The 16,920-nt window shown below is 49.2% G+C and overlaps 1 long non-coding RNA gene across 1 annotated transcript; it reads left to right on the forward strand.

The window, feature by feature from the left end:
- The first annotated feature begins 3,518 nt into the window (after nt 1-3,518).
- Nucleotides 3,519-6,326, forward strand: LOC144325897 (uncharacterized). The gene is made up of 3 exons (XR_013391055.1): nt 3,519-4,245; nt 4,450-4,554; nt 6,050-6,326. It is a non-coding gene; the product is annotated as an uncharacterized LOC144325897 (long non-coding RNA).
- Nucleotides 6,327-16,920: the final 10,594 nt, after the last annotated feature.

Genomic DNA, 16,920 nt, shown 5'->3' on the forward strand with positions numbered 1-16,920 from the left:
CATTAAGAAGAGAGAACAGAAGAGGGCTTGAAGTTGCTTATCACCAGAAGAAGTCACATGGTCACAGCCTTCCCAGCTAAGATGAGATTACTATATTTATGTATGTTTAAATTACAGTAATCATTATTTAAATTGTACATGCACATATTATATATATATATATATATATATATATATATATATATATATATCCAGTAACACCTTAGAGACCAACTAAGTTTGTTCTTGGTATAAGCTTTTGTGTGCATGCACACTTCTTCAGATACCTGAAGTATACCAGATACCAGGTACCGTATCCCATTTCCTCCCTAGGGATGAGAAGAAACCAGCAGTGCCTCCTATTCGCCAAGAGGTCGCTGTAGAGGCGGCCAAGAAGGAGGCAGATCCAGCCTCCAAGGAGTATGCTGCCACCGCCACCACTACAACAGCAGCAGTGGTACGTTCCTTGGAGGCTGGATCTGCCGTCCCTATGGATCCTGCCACCTGAGGTGGTCGCCTCACACTGCCTCATGGGTGGGCCAGCTCTGGTTGCCAGTGGTCAAATGGATATTTGGGTGTATGGCCAGTGGATTTAATCTCACTTTCCCCATGGCCTACTTGCACTCACTGAAAACAACAGGGTTCATGAGAACACTGTGTGATCTCTTAGCCCACCATGCAGCGTGCCTCTTGCTACAGCACACTTTTGAACTTCTTTCTCAAAGAGCAACCCTACACTCCACCCCCATGCTGCCACATGTCCAAACTGCTTTTAAAACAGAGGGGTGTTTCCAAAGCGGGGGGGGGGGGGGGGAGAGATGTTAAAAGAAAACCAGAAGTTTGAAAACCTACTGGGCTTGTCCCTGAACTCAGCAAACTGCATTTACATTGAGGATTTCAGAAACATTATTCTCCTCTGGGAATTTTTGAACAGTGAAACAATCCAATTATTCAAAAAGCAGCAAGGCTGACAAATACCCCCATTTATCATTTTTCAAATAAATAATAAGCCAACCACAGAAATAATAATACAAAAGAGCAGTGAGTTAGCCAGAGACATAATGCTGAAATCTGCCCATTTCCCCCTCACTATGCCCCACTTAATAAACAGGCATCTGACCAATTTCTTGTATTTGAATCCAGGGGCATTGGGTTACAGGAAATATAAACCCCTGGTACCTTGCAGGAGGCCTGAGAGCATTCCCCCCCCCCTTCTTTTTTCAGGGACACTGGTTAGGAAAATGCAGCAAAGTTAACAAGAATTTGCCTCTAGCAAATTCATAGTCAAAGTTCAGAGCAAGTTTTCACCTAGTGTTGTGATTTGCCAGTTTCAGGACTGGGTTTGTGCAAATATTTAGCAAAAAGAATATTAGAATATTTTACTCCAAGCTTTGCTGAAATGGCATGGTTAGGAATAGATGATGAGGAAGAGTTTATGTTCCTGGCAAAAATAGAACATATTTTATGCTGTACATAAACCAGAATAGTTACTTGGGTGCAACATCCAGCAAAGTTGATAAGGCCTCGGAGGCTCTGATTTACTAGAAAACACTTGCCTTGAACAAAGACCTCAAGAGCAGGCTTGTTGTTTTGTTTTGTTTTTTTAAAAGTATGGAGGGGCCCTTAATGGAACTGGGTGTGGGATGTGAAACTTATAGCAGTCAAGCGCAGTGGTACCTTGGGTTAAGAACTTAATTTGTTCTGGAGGTCCGTTCTTAACCTGAAACTGTTCTTAACCTGAAGCACCACTTTAGCTAATGGGGTCTCCTGCTGCCGCTGCGCAGCCAAAGCACAATTTCTGTTCTCATCCTGAAGCAACGTTCTTAACCTGAAGCACTATTTCTGGAGTAGCGGAGTCTGTAACCCGAGGTACCTCTGTACAACATTCCTACAGTGAACATGTTAGGGGATGTTTTGTCCCACTCAGGAGAAGACTTCCTGTTTCCTCCTGAGCTGGGACAGACTTGAAGAGGATGTGGTCTGTTGTACTAGCATGGAGGAGCCCACGGCCTCCATGTTCGGATCCGTGTGCCTTCTCCATTTTGGATGTTGCTGCGTGTTTGGAGAAGTGACTGCTTAGTCGCAGTCCCTTGGGACTGACTTCTTTATGGACTAGTTCTAGTTGTTATGTAACCTAAGCCTGCCTTCAGGGATATGTCTGTGAACCTGAATGAATCTGTGAGTAAAGGTTAATCAGATTCTTGTGTTTATTCTTTTTAAGAGGGATTAGAAGGGTTTTTACCAGGAAGGAATCTTTAATAGTAAGACTCAGATGAGTCAGCAAGAAGCTGATCGCTGCGTAGTTTAAAAGGGGGGACTCTGCTAGAATATGGAACTTGCTAGCACAAGTTAGGAAGGATATCATTAAATAATATATCCTCTCCTGCCTCCCTAATCATCCCCACACTGGGCTTCTGGGGTGCTATTTTGTTTTGAATCTTGCTGACAAAGTGACACAATTTAGTTCTATCCTAGGGTTGCCATAGGTCCTCTTTCCCCCGGACATGTCCTCCTTTTCAAGGGTAAAATGCCAGTCTGGGGGGATTTGTTAAATTGGCCAAATTGTCCCGGGGGTTTTGTTTGCTACCCTTGATCCCACCTTAGATATACCTCTATTGGGCACACCTCCTGTCATTCAGCAGTACTGCGGCGCTCATTGGCTCGAGGGCCTCCCTCACCTACCTATGTCCCGCCCTCCATCGCCATGGGATCTGGTGTCTCCCACCTGCCAACTTGATTCGCTTCAGGGCCTGCTTTTCAAGGGGCTTGGCAGGCCCGGTTGGGTGGCGGCAGTGTCCATCAGCCCTCTCTTCAGATTAATTGGATGAAGACGAGGTCTCTCCCCTCAGCATCCCGCCCCACCGCCTGGCCTCTCCTGGAGCTCAGGGAGGGCTGTGCTGGAGAGGCCAGCTGTTCCCAACCCCTCTTTTCTCTCACCCCCCTTTTCTGCCTCATTCCCTCTTTCCTCCCCTTCCTACCTCCCTTGCCAGGGCTTCACCTCCGTCTGGGTCTCCCCCCCACCTTCTCCTTCTTTTCCCTGGCAACTTGGGGGTTCCTCTTTGGGATCTGATACCTTTGTTGTTGTTGAGTCGTTTAGCCATGTCCGCCTCTTCATGACCCCACGGACCAGAGCACGCCAGGCCCTCCTGTCTTCCACTGCCTCCCACAGTTTTTTGTACACACAAAAGCTCATACCTTGAAAACTTATATTGAGTTGATCTTTAAGGTGCCACTGGAATTATTAAAAAAGATTTTTTCATCTTGTTATTTATTATGACTATGACAGATCAACATGGCCTTCCACCTGAATCTGGTGTCATTCGTAGTTGACCTCTGCCACGCACACTGTCTTAGGCGACTTATTCCGGTTTTCAACTTTGGCTTTTGATCTCAAAATGTTCTGTTTATCACAGCTGATTCCTCTGTTCCTCTTGATTGGAATCGGAGGGACCGGCCTGTGCACCATGTGCCTTGCTCTTCGCAACCCTGATGTCAGCTAAGTGCCACCCCTCAGGGCAGGATCAGCCCTTGGCATGGTGCTGACAACTGCCATCCCCGCAAAACCACGTCATGTGCTCCCCGCCTCCCAGTGGACCCTGGGTGTCCTTCACTGATGGATGCCAGGCAGCGCTTTTGAATGGGACCTCAGCTGGACTCCCATCCGTGGCAGCTGCCCACTACTTTACGCAACTCAGAATTAATCACAGGGATCCGTGGCCTGAGAGGATGGGAGTGAGCTTGGCTTCTTTTCAGAAGCGACACTGCCACTGAAGAGCGTCTGGGGACCCAGTGGCAGGGACTGGTGGCCTGGCTGGGCCAGGCTGATAAGCACCCTTCCAAGCTCCTTGGGGGCAGAGCTTTTGCCACTTCTTTAAGTGTTGCATCTTAAAGCGCCACCTGAATAAAATATGGCCTGCTGTGCTCCAGAGGTAGAATAATAATAATAATAGTTATAAAACAAATTATAAAACCACAGTAAAACATGAGCGTCAGCTTCTTAGCTTTATAGTAAGAAAATCAACCATATAAGCATTGCCATTCCTCAGCTGAGTTGTACCCAAGGCATTGGTACAGCATAGCTAAAAGGGTATTTGGGAAGAGAGTAAAGCCAATGAGCTGTCTGAGCAGAAAGCACAAAGTCTATCAGGAACCTGTCATGGAGAAAGTGTAGGATTGGGTTGCCAGCATCGAGTTCTGTCCAGCACTGCCTCACAAACTTGCCGCTGTCTCTGGTGCAAGGCAGTGAGAAGCTGCCCTTGCATTTAGGTAACTGTGTGTTAACTGGCTTTAAAGGGCTTTTGCAAATACTTAGGGTACGGAGGCCTTTTTTTACATCCCACATTATCAAAGAAGTGTGCTCTTCTGGTGGCACTGAGGAGGCCATGATTGTTAAATTTGGTGGGAACCATGTGCCAAGAGTTGGGCAGAGCGTTACGCTTTATGCTGTATGTTTTTCTTCTTCTTCCAAAGATGTACTCCTTGCTCTCTGCCTCTTGTCACGTTTCTCTGCCTGGCTGGGACAAAAAGAGCAACCCAGAGCCTTGCAACAAGCTGTGACCCAACGACCAGTACAAGGTATGGTAGGAAATACTTAAACTAGGGTTATGATGCTGGTTATCTTATAGGCCAGGGATGGGGAGCCTGGTGTCCAGCAGAGATTGTTGGCTCCAACTCCCATCAGCCCCATCCCTGAAACCTATGGAAGATAGGCTAATAATAATAATAATAATAATAATAATAATAATAATAATGGCCATTTGGTGGGAGGAATAATAAGCTTCAGCTTTGGAAGGCCTGGTGTGTGTGATCACAGCGTTTGGGGTTGGACTAGATGACCCTTGGGTTCCTTCTATGATGCTTCATTCTCCTCTCCAATCTTCTAAACTCTGACTGAATAAGCAGGATAGATCCCTGAGTTTCTGCCATTGACTTGTGGTTCTTCCTGCAAAATTGCTTTTAAGCCCATTCAAGTTGAATGATTAGAGATCCTTTCCTGCCACTTCCGAGTCACCTTCAATGGTAGCCCCACGTAGAGCACATGGTAGTAGTCCAAGCTGGAGATAACGCTTAACCATGCTGCCCTCTTTCAGTTTTATGCGGTGAATGCAGACTATGACAAGCTGAAAAAAGGAGCGCCCAGATATCTGAAGAGCAAATGAATATGGGAGCTATAGTTTGGGTCTTTGGGTTTGATGCTTTTGTAACTGGATCTGTAATGGCTTTTAGGCAAATACAATAAATGATTGATTGATTGATTGATTGATTGATTGGTGAAAAAGTGCTTTTTTACTGAGATGCTAACTTTCTCTCTGCATGCCATTCCTTGAACAGCAAAGATAAGGCTTGCTTTCATTGCTCTGTTCATTGGTGCATTTGACTAGTGTTATGTGGAGGGAAATGCAGCCCCTGGGCTGAAAAATGTCCCCCTCCTGCCCCCTTGGGTGTCCAGTGTGGCCTTCACAGATATAGACACACCTTGGGGGAGGGTGTTTTGGCTGCTGAGCTGCGCCCCGCCCCCCATTGTGAGGGCTGAGGGTGTGATGGTGATGCCTCCCCAGCTGCTGCCATTGTCTGTGGGTTGACTGTGATGCCACAAACACATTTGGCAGCTGAGCAGGTATAAACGTGGGCCAAGGCGCAAGCCTCGGCAGTTGCCCTCCCCAGAGAGAAATGGGCAGCTCGGGGGCACTCTGCCCTGGTGGTCTCCTGCCCCGTGGCAGCAAGCTGACAAGCGGAAGGAGGCAATCGCCTGGTGCTGGGATGCTGTGGAGCAAGGAGAAGGCAAGTACAAAGTTTACTTGCTGGTGGGATTGCTACCTGAAGGTGACGGATATTCAGCTCTGAAGCTGGTTGATGCCTGGCAATGGACCTGGCGAGGCTGCAGCTGGTGGGTGGTGATTGGAAGAGTTTGCGTTCAGGCTAGTGGATGCCGTGAGGCTACGCTGGCTGAGATGGATGCAAAGTGGTTTGGAAGCCTTGTTTGTTAACAGGCAGCCAAACAGAGGAGGAGTGTGGGGGGACGCTGTTGGATGGGGGCCATCCCACTCACCTCTTTTCCTTTGCCTTACAGGGATGTCCGGAGCCGGTGAGGTTTCCCCCAAGTCCAGCCATCAAAGTCATGAAGAGAAGCGCAGGACGTCCCTATTTACATGGGAGAAATGAACGTGAAATACTGGCAGCGAACAAAGGACAAGGCCATGGCCGTACCTGAGAGAAGGAGCTTTGAAGGAAGACTGCAGGCGGACACCTGCTGCATTGCAAGTGATGGGACAGTGGGGAGAGAGAAGAAAAAGAGGGAGGAAACATTAGGCCACATTAGGCGCACCGTCCATTGGAAGTGCTATGAAGACGCTTTGAACAGGAATGGCTTCCCCTCAGGGATTCTGGGAACTGTAGGTGGTTAAGGGGACAGAGAGTTGTTAGGCGGCTTAGGCTTAGGCTTAGACTTAGGGTTAGGAGTTGGATAGGGGTAGGGTTGAGTTGGGGTAGTGTTGGTTAGGGTTAGGGTTCCCTTCTTGTCAGGGAACTTTGGGAAATGTAGCTCTAGTTAAGAGTTATGGGGTAGGGTTAGGGTTCCCTTCTTGTCAGGGAACTCTGGGAATTGTAGCTCTAGTTAAGACTTATGGGGTAGGGTTAGGGTTCCCTTCTTGTCAGGGAACTTTGGGAAATGTAGCTCGGGTTAAGGGTTAAGGGTTAGTGTTAGCGTTAGAGTTAGGGGTAGGGGTAGGGGTAGGGGTAGGGTTCCCTTCTTGTCAGGGAACTCTGGGAATTGTAGCTCTAGTTAAGACTTATGGGGTAGGGTTAGGGTTCCCTTCTTGTCAGGGAACTTTGGGAAATGTAGCTCGGGTTAAGGGTTAAGGGTTAGTGTTAGCGTTAGAGTTAGGGGTAGGGGTAGGGGTAGGGTTCCCTTCTTGTCAGGGAACTCTGGGAATTGTAGCTCTAGTTAAAGCTAGCTTTAGGGTTAGAGTTAGGGTTAGCGTCAGGGGTAGGGGTAGAGTTCCCTTTTTGCCAGGGAACTCTGGGAATTGTAGCTCTTGGAGGGGAACAGGGGGTCTCCTAACAACTCTCTGCACCCTTTTCAAACTATAGCTCCCAGATTCTTTGGGGGAAGAAGCCATGAGTGTTTAAAGCGGCTTCATAGCACATGAAATGGTGTGGATGTGGCCCTGGCCTCCCTCACCCCACTGCCCCTTTTTATTGAGGAATCAAAAAGATTTCCCCATGCAAATCTCTCGGAAACAATGTATTTCATCTGGAAAACTATTTAATAAAGATTTGTTGTTGTTGTTTAGTCGTTTAGTCGTGTCCGACTCTTCGTGACCCCATGGACCAGAGCATGCCAGGCACTCCTGTCTTCCACTGCCTCCCGCAGTTTGGTCAAACTCATGCTGGTAGCTTCGAGAACACTGTCCCACCATCTCGTCCTCTGTCGTCCCCTTCTCCTTGTGCCCTCCACCTTTCCCAACATCAGGGTCTTTTCCAAGGAGTCTTCTCTTCTCATGAGGTGGCCAAAGTATTGGAGCCTCAGCTTCAGGATCTGTCCTTCCAGTGAGCACTCAGGGCTGATTTCCTTAAGAATGGATAGGTTGGATCTTCTTGCAGTCCATGGGACTCTCCAGAGTCTCCTCCAGCACCAGAATTCAAAAGCATCAATTCTTTGGAGATCAGCCTTCTTTATGGTCCAGCTCTCACTTCCATACATCACTACTGGGATGTGTAATTTACGGGGGGGGGGGGTGATGTATGTTTTTGAGTGAGCAACATACTGGGAGGCACAAACTGCTTTTTGTTGCAATTAGCCTCTTGTTTTTATTTGGGCGAATTCAGCTCACCTGCCTTGTCCCTCCTTGAGCTGGCTGTGGAGCAAAAGAGAGCATTGGCCCTGGGGCCTTTTTTGCAGCAAATGTCTTCTTGGCTTCTGAGGCAGCATGACTGACCTTCTATTTGTGCTGGAAACTCCAGGATTTAATGCACATGCCTTGATGGGGTTCCTTTCCTCATTTAAAGGAAGAAAAAAGATTTTAAAAGCCTTTGCCTCCATGCACCCCCCAAATGCTTGGAGATTTTCAGTAGATGTGTTAATAGCTTTCTTTTTGTTTTCTCCATCTTTTTTTTTAAAAGTTTTTTGCTTGCTTTAAAGGGAAATGCTTGCAGACCTCCAGTTTGCATGCAAATGGGGGGATTGTTAAAGTAATTATAATTATTTGATTTTTAAGAAATTCTCTATATAACTTTAATTCCAACATAGTTTGTGCTCTGAACCGTTGGGTCTTGTAGCTCTGAATGGCAAAAGAACCAAATGTTTATTGAGTTGATATTTTTAAAAGACATTCCTTGCTTATCAGCTGTTAGTATGCAGTCTTATTTTTACTGGATCTGAGCTCAAGGGAGCGTATTTATGAGTATGTAGTATCAAATGCAGGTGTAGCTTGGCTGCAGAAATGCACTGTACATGTGTTAGCATCCAACATGGGTTCATGTCCTTGGAGTCATTGTTGTACCTTGATGGTAAAATGGGATGTTTTCAGGAGAAATCAATGTTGGTTGTGTTTTAGGGGTTGCTTTGGGGTTGTTCTTTTAGTGTGTTTCCTATTCTCTTCTCCTGCCTCCCTCAGCAATTTATCACAGCTTCTATAGCCTACATATAGTAGGGGTATTTAAAATGAGAATCGTCATAGCATCCTCTTTTTTGCTCTTCAAAATGTGGCACCCCTACTCTATCCCAGGTCTGCTCAGGATCCTGTTTCCACAGTGAGTGTCTGAAGAGATTGTTTTGCTTGGCAACATTTCCAGCTTGAATTCAGTCTGTGGTTATTTTCTGATCCTTACTGCCATCCTCATGGGGCTTGTGAAATTGGCCTTGATGCTCAAACAGGCAGGTTGTACACAGTTTCAGGTTGGGATCAGCTTTTGGCCTTGTAGGTCAAGGGGTTATTTATGTCATACGGCAAATTTTGTTTTCTGACTGGGCATAAGAGTCACCTTAGTTCTGCTGCTGAGAAAAGAACATAAAACAAAGGAATTTACCTCATGGCAAGTTAGACCATTGGTCTATCTGACTCAGTACTGTCTACACTGACTACATCCCCTCCAACATTGCCCTGATGAAAGTCAGGGCACCAGAGCATGGCACCAGAAGTGGTGCGTCTTTTGGTGCCGCAAGAATCAGCTGGCTGACAAGAGAGCGGCACCAAAGGAAGTGTGTCTTTGGTGCCGTGCTCTGCACCACTGCAGCTGACTTGTGCGAGAGCACGGCACCATGGCAAGCTCCAGTGCTGGCTGCAAGCACTGGCTCATCCCAGGACATCCCAGGATCACATAATAATAATAATAATAATAATAATAATAATAATAATAATAATATCTTTATTGTCATTACCCCCTCTCGGGGACAACGAAATTACTTGACTGCTCCATAAAAACACTAATTAAAACAATACAGTATAATACAGCAAGGAAGATTAGATGACTTTCAAAGTCCAGGCTTCCCAGTCAGGGCCGAGATCGCTCTGGAGAAGAAGCTGTTCTTAAGACGGCTCGTTCTTGTCTTCATCGTCCTGTATCTCCGTCCCGACGGCAGGAGCTCGAAAAGACAGTGACCAGGATGCGATGGATCTTTTACTATGTCCAGTGCCTTCCTATGGCACCTTGTGGCATAAATCTGCTCTAAGGTGGAGAGTGGGCAGCCAACAATGCTCTCTGCTGCCTTAACAACTCTGCACAACCCCATCCTGTCCTGGGTAGTACAGCTTCTGTACCACACACATAAGCCATAAGTGAGCACGCTCTCAATGGCACAGTGATAGAAGGCAAGCAGCAGTTTCTGCCAGGGGGGCTTCTGTAATTTCAGGAATGTCCTGTTAAAATAGGGGCGGTTGGAGGGCTTTTGCATTCAAGGCAGATGCTCTGCCACTGAGCTACGGCCCTTCCCCACAGTCTTGATCCTTACCACCTGGTCACATGTCGCCCTCATAGTGATTTCCAGAGAAACTTTGTGGTTTTTATCTAGCGTGACCATATGTTAGGCTCTGGTGATAACATCATAATTTCAAAGCATGCACAGATGACCAGATTTCAGCTTTCTATCTATTTATGGAAGTGCCCAAACAGTTTTGATACCCTGTCAGTGAACGAGAGAGAGATAAGGCAAAAATTTATCCTGTAAAGCAGAGTGCTCTGATATGGGGCTTTCATGAAATGTTGTGCACCGTATCAGTTTAGCTTCCACTTCGGTTCAAAGCCATGGGCAGAGCTGGGCTATACTTATCTTTACAGTATGCATAGCACATGTGTTGCTGCTGTTTATGTGATTATGCCACAACTAAATATGAGGTTATGTCCAGGCGCAACTGTATTTTTAATTTGGAATTTATACTCTCCCACTCTGATACCACCATCCCTTTTGCTGTAAGATCAGAAACAATTTTCTTTAAACTTCATAAATGACATCACATGTTGCCAGATTAAATATCCCTATAGCTGTTCCTCTTAGGTTTTGTGCAGGTTCCTGGATTTTAACCTTGAAAAGTGAAACACAGCCCCGTACAGTAATTGAATTACAGTCTTGCACTAAACATGGGGCCAGGCTTTATGCAGACAGAATATATACCCTGGATACTGAAACCTCTTTGGGAGAGCGGGGAGACAAGTAAGGAAAGAGGCAGCGACCCACATTTTAAATCTGAGTGAGATCAAATGAAGACTGACTTGGTGGTCTCAACCTCGAGGTTACAGATCAGTGCTCAGGGCAGAATTTGATATGTTTCACATGAAGAGGCTTGGCTGAATGTGGGAGAATCTTTAGTGTTTGGGGCGACAAACCAGAGCAGAGCTCTTCTGTTGAGCTTTTATTCCTTTGGAACAATAGAGCCCCATAGCAGGGGTTTGCGTGTCAAAACCCCTCCCCCCAGAAAGAAAGACACAGGACACAGCGTTTTAAGATTTAATTGGGCTTGAAATGGCCACAACTTTATTGATTAAAGAATTGAAGGTATTGGCCTTAGGCATTGGCTCCTATCTGCTACCCGGCATGTAGTCCGGGAAGGGTTAACACAAAACCGTGGGGAAGCCCCTGCTGGAGTACGCCAACTAGGGCCCCCGCGGGTGTCACCGCTTGGGGCGTGCCGGGGGCCCTTACCTAGACAGGTTTCGGACAAGACAACGCCCCTCGGAGTCCTGTACCGGACTACCCCATTACCTGGGGAAGGTGATGGCGTTCCTTCCCCCCAACCATTCGACTAACCATAGAACCCCAGCCAATGCCTAACCGCCAATACAAGGAAAGTTGTGACGTTTCCTATGAGGTAGGCGAAAAAACCAACTGGCCGAAGATTGCCAACTTGGAAAAATTCCTACCAGGCCCCTTGCGGCGACCAACCGGAGTCCATAGCAAGGTCCTGCCTACCTACGACTGCCTATGCCTCAAAGGGTGGGTGGGATGGGAAAACCTCTCGGCTGCTCAGGGGAGAAGAGGGTGGACCCTGGGCGTGCCCGGCTTAAATTACCTTAAGCCCCGCCTCCCCCCGGCCCTCCGATAGGAGGCCAGGGTCGCGAGCACGCCCAGGGATTCCCTCACCTCTCGCGGGGGCTACGACAGCCCCCGCGCAAAAGGGGGGAGGGGCTAGACCGCAACCCCCTCTCCTGCCCAGAGACAGAAAGGGCTTTGCGTGTCAAAACCCCTCCCCCCAGAAAGAAAGACACAGGACACAGCGTTTTAAGATTTAATTGGGCTTGAAATGGCCACAACTTTATTGATTAAAGAATTGAAGGTATTGGCCTTAGGCATTGGCTCCTATCTGCTACCCGGCATGTAGTCCGGGAAGGGTTAACACAAAACCGTGGGGAAGCCCCTGCTGGAGTACGCCAACTAGGGCCCCCGCGGGTGTCACCGCTTGGGGCGTGCCGGGGGCCCTTACCTAGACAGGTTTCGGACAAGACAACGCCCCTCGGAGTCCTGTACTGGACTACCCCATTACCTGGGGAAGGTGATGGCGTTCCTTCCCCCCAACCATTCGACTAACCATAGAACCCCAGCCAATGCCTAACCGCCACTCGAGCAGAGCTCGCCGCCAATACCTTCAACCCTGCAACCAACTCCTATGCTCGTCTATGGAAACCCCTGAACCCAATACCTAATTCCTGCGATGATGTCACCCAACCAGATTTCGTTCCCCGCATCAGACAAATGCACGCCATCTTTCCTGTAGAGGGCCTCATTGCTGAACTGGATGCCCGGGTGTCTGATGACGAACCCGCCCAGATCCGCCACTCTACGTTCCACTGCTCTTTCTAAAACCTTTCTCGCCTTGTTGACTCCGACTGGGCTCCCGCAATCTCTCCATGTCCTCCTCTCCAGCAATGAGGACCAGATTATTGTAACATGTGGGTATGCAATGACCAACTCGGTCAGGTCGTCAAAAATGTGCCACCTCAGATCAATCGCCTTGCGATATGCGAGATCATTTTCCCCCAATTGAATCACGAGGGCGTCTGGCGGCCCCTCTGCCGCAGCCCTGGCCATCACCACCGGTCTGAATTCACTCCAGCGCATCCCTCTACGCGCTATCCAAACCAGCTCGACCCTGGGATGTAAACTCAGGTTGCCGCCCAGTCCAGTTCGCAAGGCATGAAACTTGGCCCAGTGCACGATGCTGTGGCCGACCAACCAAATGCGCAGTCTCGAGGGCTCTGAAAAGCAAAATAAAAGGCGAGTGGAGGTCAGGGGTGGATCACGCAGTCACAAATTGTTTCTCACGTACGTTTTGTACGCGTTAGATTTCCACCTCCCCATTTCCTTGATTCTCTCCGTGGGGAGCCCCATATGTACTGCAGAGGTGGCTGCACCAATACGGAAGGAGTGTGCAGCAAATTCAGACGCCTGAAAACCACACGCTGACAGCGCCGACCGCAAAACCCTGGTGAATTGGTGCCTAGTAAGGCGAGATCCGTCCGCATGAATCAAAAACGGACCCGGGCCGACAGGCCTTAGGTAAAGAAAACGCCGCGTGTCCCGAACCGGACAAGGGCCCCTTCCATACACCGCCTGGAGCCGAAGCAGGGCCCCCTTGCTTTGCTGATCAGTCTTGGAGTTTCGGACCCGCACCACGAGATCGGTACTAGAGAGGGTCAGGTCGCCCAACAAAATCCCCCTCGGAGGTAGATTATTTTCCCCTTCGCACACTACCTCACCTACGCGTAGGGCGCCAAAGAAAGCAATGGAAAACGCTGCAGAGAATAAACGCGCTTCGTATTTTGACCAGCAAATCTGACGAAGGGCCTTGTGGATCTTACTAAGTATTTCGTAAGTTACGGGTCGCCTACTGTCCGCGGCAGGGGGTTGCTGTCTGCGCCATCCCTGCAAGGCTTTGCGCACGATGAAGGCTGCACATGGGTCCTTTTCAAAAAGTGTTTTACAAAAGTACGAGATCCCCGCTGAGTAAATGTTAAGTGTCTTAGGGGCCCGTCCTAACCCCCTCAAGTGTGCCAAGTAGCGGAGCACCTCCCTGGTTGAGGGAATAGAGTGTCTACTCGGGCCAGGGGTGCGCGCCCGAAATTTTAAAAATTCCACCCACGCCTTCTTATAAGACCTCATTGTGGACGGGGCCACTGCACCAAATACTCCCTTCATTATATCTCGCTCCCAATCCTCCAGAGATGCTCCGGGAAAGGCATCGATGATTGGTCCGCTTCTGGCGCTAACGAGCGGAAGCGCTCCATCTGGAAACGAGATAGAGCATCCGCGATATCATTATTAATGCCAGGCACGAATTTGGCCGAGAAATAAATGTTATGTTCCAGACACAGGAGGACAAAGGCCCGCAAAAGGTTACCCACCCTGGTGGACCGCGCAGACTGCCTTGAGAGAACCGCAACGACTGCTTGATTGTCAGTGTTGAAACAAACCCTATGATTCCGGAACTGATCCGCCCACAGATGTACAGCCACGACAATCGGGAAAAACTCCAGGAAGGTAAGGTCCCTGGTGATGGGTTGATTTTGCCAATCTGTGGGCCACCGTTTAGCACACCACTGGCCGCGGAAGTACACCCCAAAACCCAACGACCCGGCTGCGTCAGATTGAACCTGAAAGTCGGCGCTAAGAAGAAGGGTATCCTGCCATAATGATATCCCGTTGTACTTTTCCAGGAATTGTAACCAAACCCCGAGGTCCGCCTTCACCTGTTTAGATAGCCGCACCCTGTGATGGGGTGCTTTGAGGCCCGCCGCCAGACGCGCCAGACGCCCGCAAAATGGCCGCCCTGGGGCAACCACCCTGCAGGCGAAATTTAGATGGCCCAGCAGGGATTGGATCTGTCTCAATGTTATTTTCTTTAGGGGCAAGAGCTGCTGTATGGTTGTTCTGAGCGCCTCCAACTTTTCAACGGGTAAGCGAGAAGTTTGGGCAATGGTGTCCAATTCGATGCCCAAATAGATTAGGGATGTGGCCGGACCCTCTGTCTTTTCGGCGGCTAGGGGTACCCCTAGTTTGCCGGCTAGGGATGTAAAAGCCTCTAGCAGGGATGAGCAACGTGGCTTATTATCCGCGGCCAAAATAAAATCATCCAGGTAATGCGAGACGCCGGACGACCCCGTTCTGTTACGCAGTGCCCAGTCAAGGAACGTGCTGAAAGACTCAAAGGCTGCACATGCAACAGAGCAGCCCATGGGCATAGCTTTGTCAATGAAATACGCTCCGTCAAATTTAAATCCCAACCATTTAAAGTCCTCCGGATGAACCGGAAGGAGGCGGAAGGCAGACTCTATATCGCATTTTGCAAGAAAAGCACCCTGGCCAAATTGGCGGATCATCTTTACGGCCTGATCAAATGAAGCGTATTTCACTGTGCAAAGCTCCTGGGGAATCCCATCATTTACCGAACCCCCCCTCGGATAAGATAGGTTGTGGATCATGCGGAATTCCCCTGGGGCCTTTTTCGGCACAATGCCCAGCGGGGAGAGGTGAAGCCCCTGGAAAGGCGGTTCGGGAAAGGGACCGGCCACCCTACCAGCCTTGATTTCTTTCTCTATCTTCTTTCTGGCTATGTCGGGCCGCTCCCTCACAGATTTTTGGTTGCCCGCCTCCCTGGAGCTTGGTGGAGTGGCCACCGGGATCCTAAATCCCGAAGAAAACCCCTCCCACAGGTATTTTGCCACGGTCCTATCAGGGTACTGTTCCAAAAGGTCTTTAAGTGGCTGTAGGCGAACGGGGGTGAATGCCAAACCTAAGTCAGTGTTACTGGCGATTGCTGGGACCTTGACGGGATGCACCGGGGGCACCTCTGGGATTGTTATGGAAGTACCCCCTGCCCCCCCGAAAGGGCTGTTGCCTGTTCTTGAAGCACGCCGAAGCGGGGTGATTACCCCAGCATTGCTCGCATTCGTGCAGATACTTACAGAAGGGGCGAGAGCATACGCCCCTGTTAAACTCCCAGCATTGCCGGCGTTTCTTTGGCTCAATCTTACCAGCTTTCGCTGCCTCCAGATTTTTCTTCTCGATGTAGGGGTTTACATCCTCTCCCCAGTAGTTAGGGTCAGTGAGGTCCCAACGCGTGGTGGGGTGGAGAGAAGCATTCCTTCGGAAGTTCTCGTCGTACGTCAAAGCAGCATTTTCGCCCGCGAGAGCACGCGCCCGCCTCACATGCGCCTGGTACGCCACTAAATCCATGGCACGGTGGGGATAAGCTGCGCAGACTACACCCATAAAAACCTGATACCCGTCTAACCAGTTATCGAATGTGCGTTCCGCCCTGGGCGTTCTATACCTCCTTCGACCATAAGAGCGCCTTTTCTCACCTTTTCCTGTTAATTTTGTTGGAGGAAGCAAGGTAAACAAGTCCACGTAATCCCCATTGAGGATCTTATTCCTCTTCCTTTGTGATAAGTGGTTCCCCAGAATGAAGTCTGTGGGCTGATTGGTGGCGACCTTAACGTCCTCCACCAATGCCCCATCCTTCCAATACAGCACCCCGTTAAAAACCTTACGGTGGGAATTGGCTCTCCTTTCATGGGCCCATAGGGGGATCCCATGATTCGATTCCCCAATACCCCAATAACCATCCATAGGCCCCTCAGAATCAGAATCTGAAGAGGACGTACCTGATTCCTCGTCCTCGGTATCCGAATGCCTGCACCTCTTCTTCTTAGCCGACGTGTGCTTCTTTTTGGCCTTCCTCTTACCCCCATGTGGCGTGCTAGTAGAGGCGTCGGTCGCTGAGCAAGATGGCTGGTTCTCCACTGTTTCCCCTTCGGAGCCGGAACCCGCACTGTCCTCGGTGGAACTGTGCACCTGCTGGTCCTGAAAGACACTTGGTGTACCTATAGCTTGAGAGATGGTTTTACCGCCGCTCCCTTTCTTGGGTGCCTTCCCTTTTCCCTTGCCCTTTGCAGGGGCCTTGCCCTTACTGGTAGCCTGCGTGGTTTTCCTAGAGCGGGCAGATTGCGCCCGCGCTCCGGATCGCCCACTACCTGCGGCATCAGGCTGAGCACCTGCTGCCGGTGCAGGCGCCTGGGCACTAGCTGCAGATGAACCCTGTTGGGCCCCGGCAGGCGAACCTGACAACCCCTGGATGGGGGGTGGAGTATCAGGTATTACGTCCTGCGTTGGCTCTAACGCCGGCAGCGCCGATGACCCAGGTCTGCACTGTCTGTAAAGGGTTTCAAAGACCCTGAAGAACTGATTTAACGTTTGTGGGTCACAAGTTATAACTGCAGTTTGCGCGCCATCGCTACTTGTGGAGGGGGCCGGCAAGCTGCTGCCAGTGGTGGGCTGCTGGTTTCCGTCGGAAGCCATATCTATTTATCCAAAATTTAAATGCTTGAGGTAACTAAACACTTACGCGGAAACTTGTTCCGATCTTTATGCAAATACGTATGAATGTATATCACTTACTTTTGTTCAGAAAAATTATGTTACTATGTTCTCTTTAGTATCCAATTATCCTA

Source organism: Podarcis muralis, chromosome 16 (assembly GCF_964188315.1).
Source record: "Podarcis muralis chromosome 16, rPodMur119.hap1.1, whole genome shotgun sequence".
In the NCBI taxonomy this organism is placed as follows: domain Eukaryota; kingdom Metazoa; phylum Chordata; class Lepidosauria; order Squamata; family Lacertidae; genus Podarcis; species Podarcis muralis.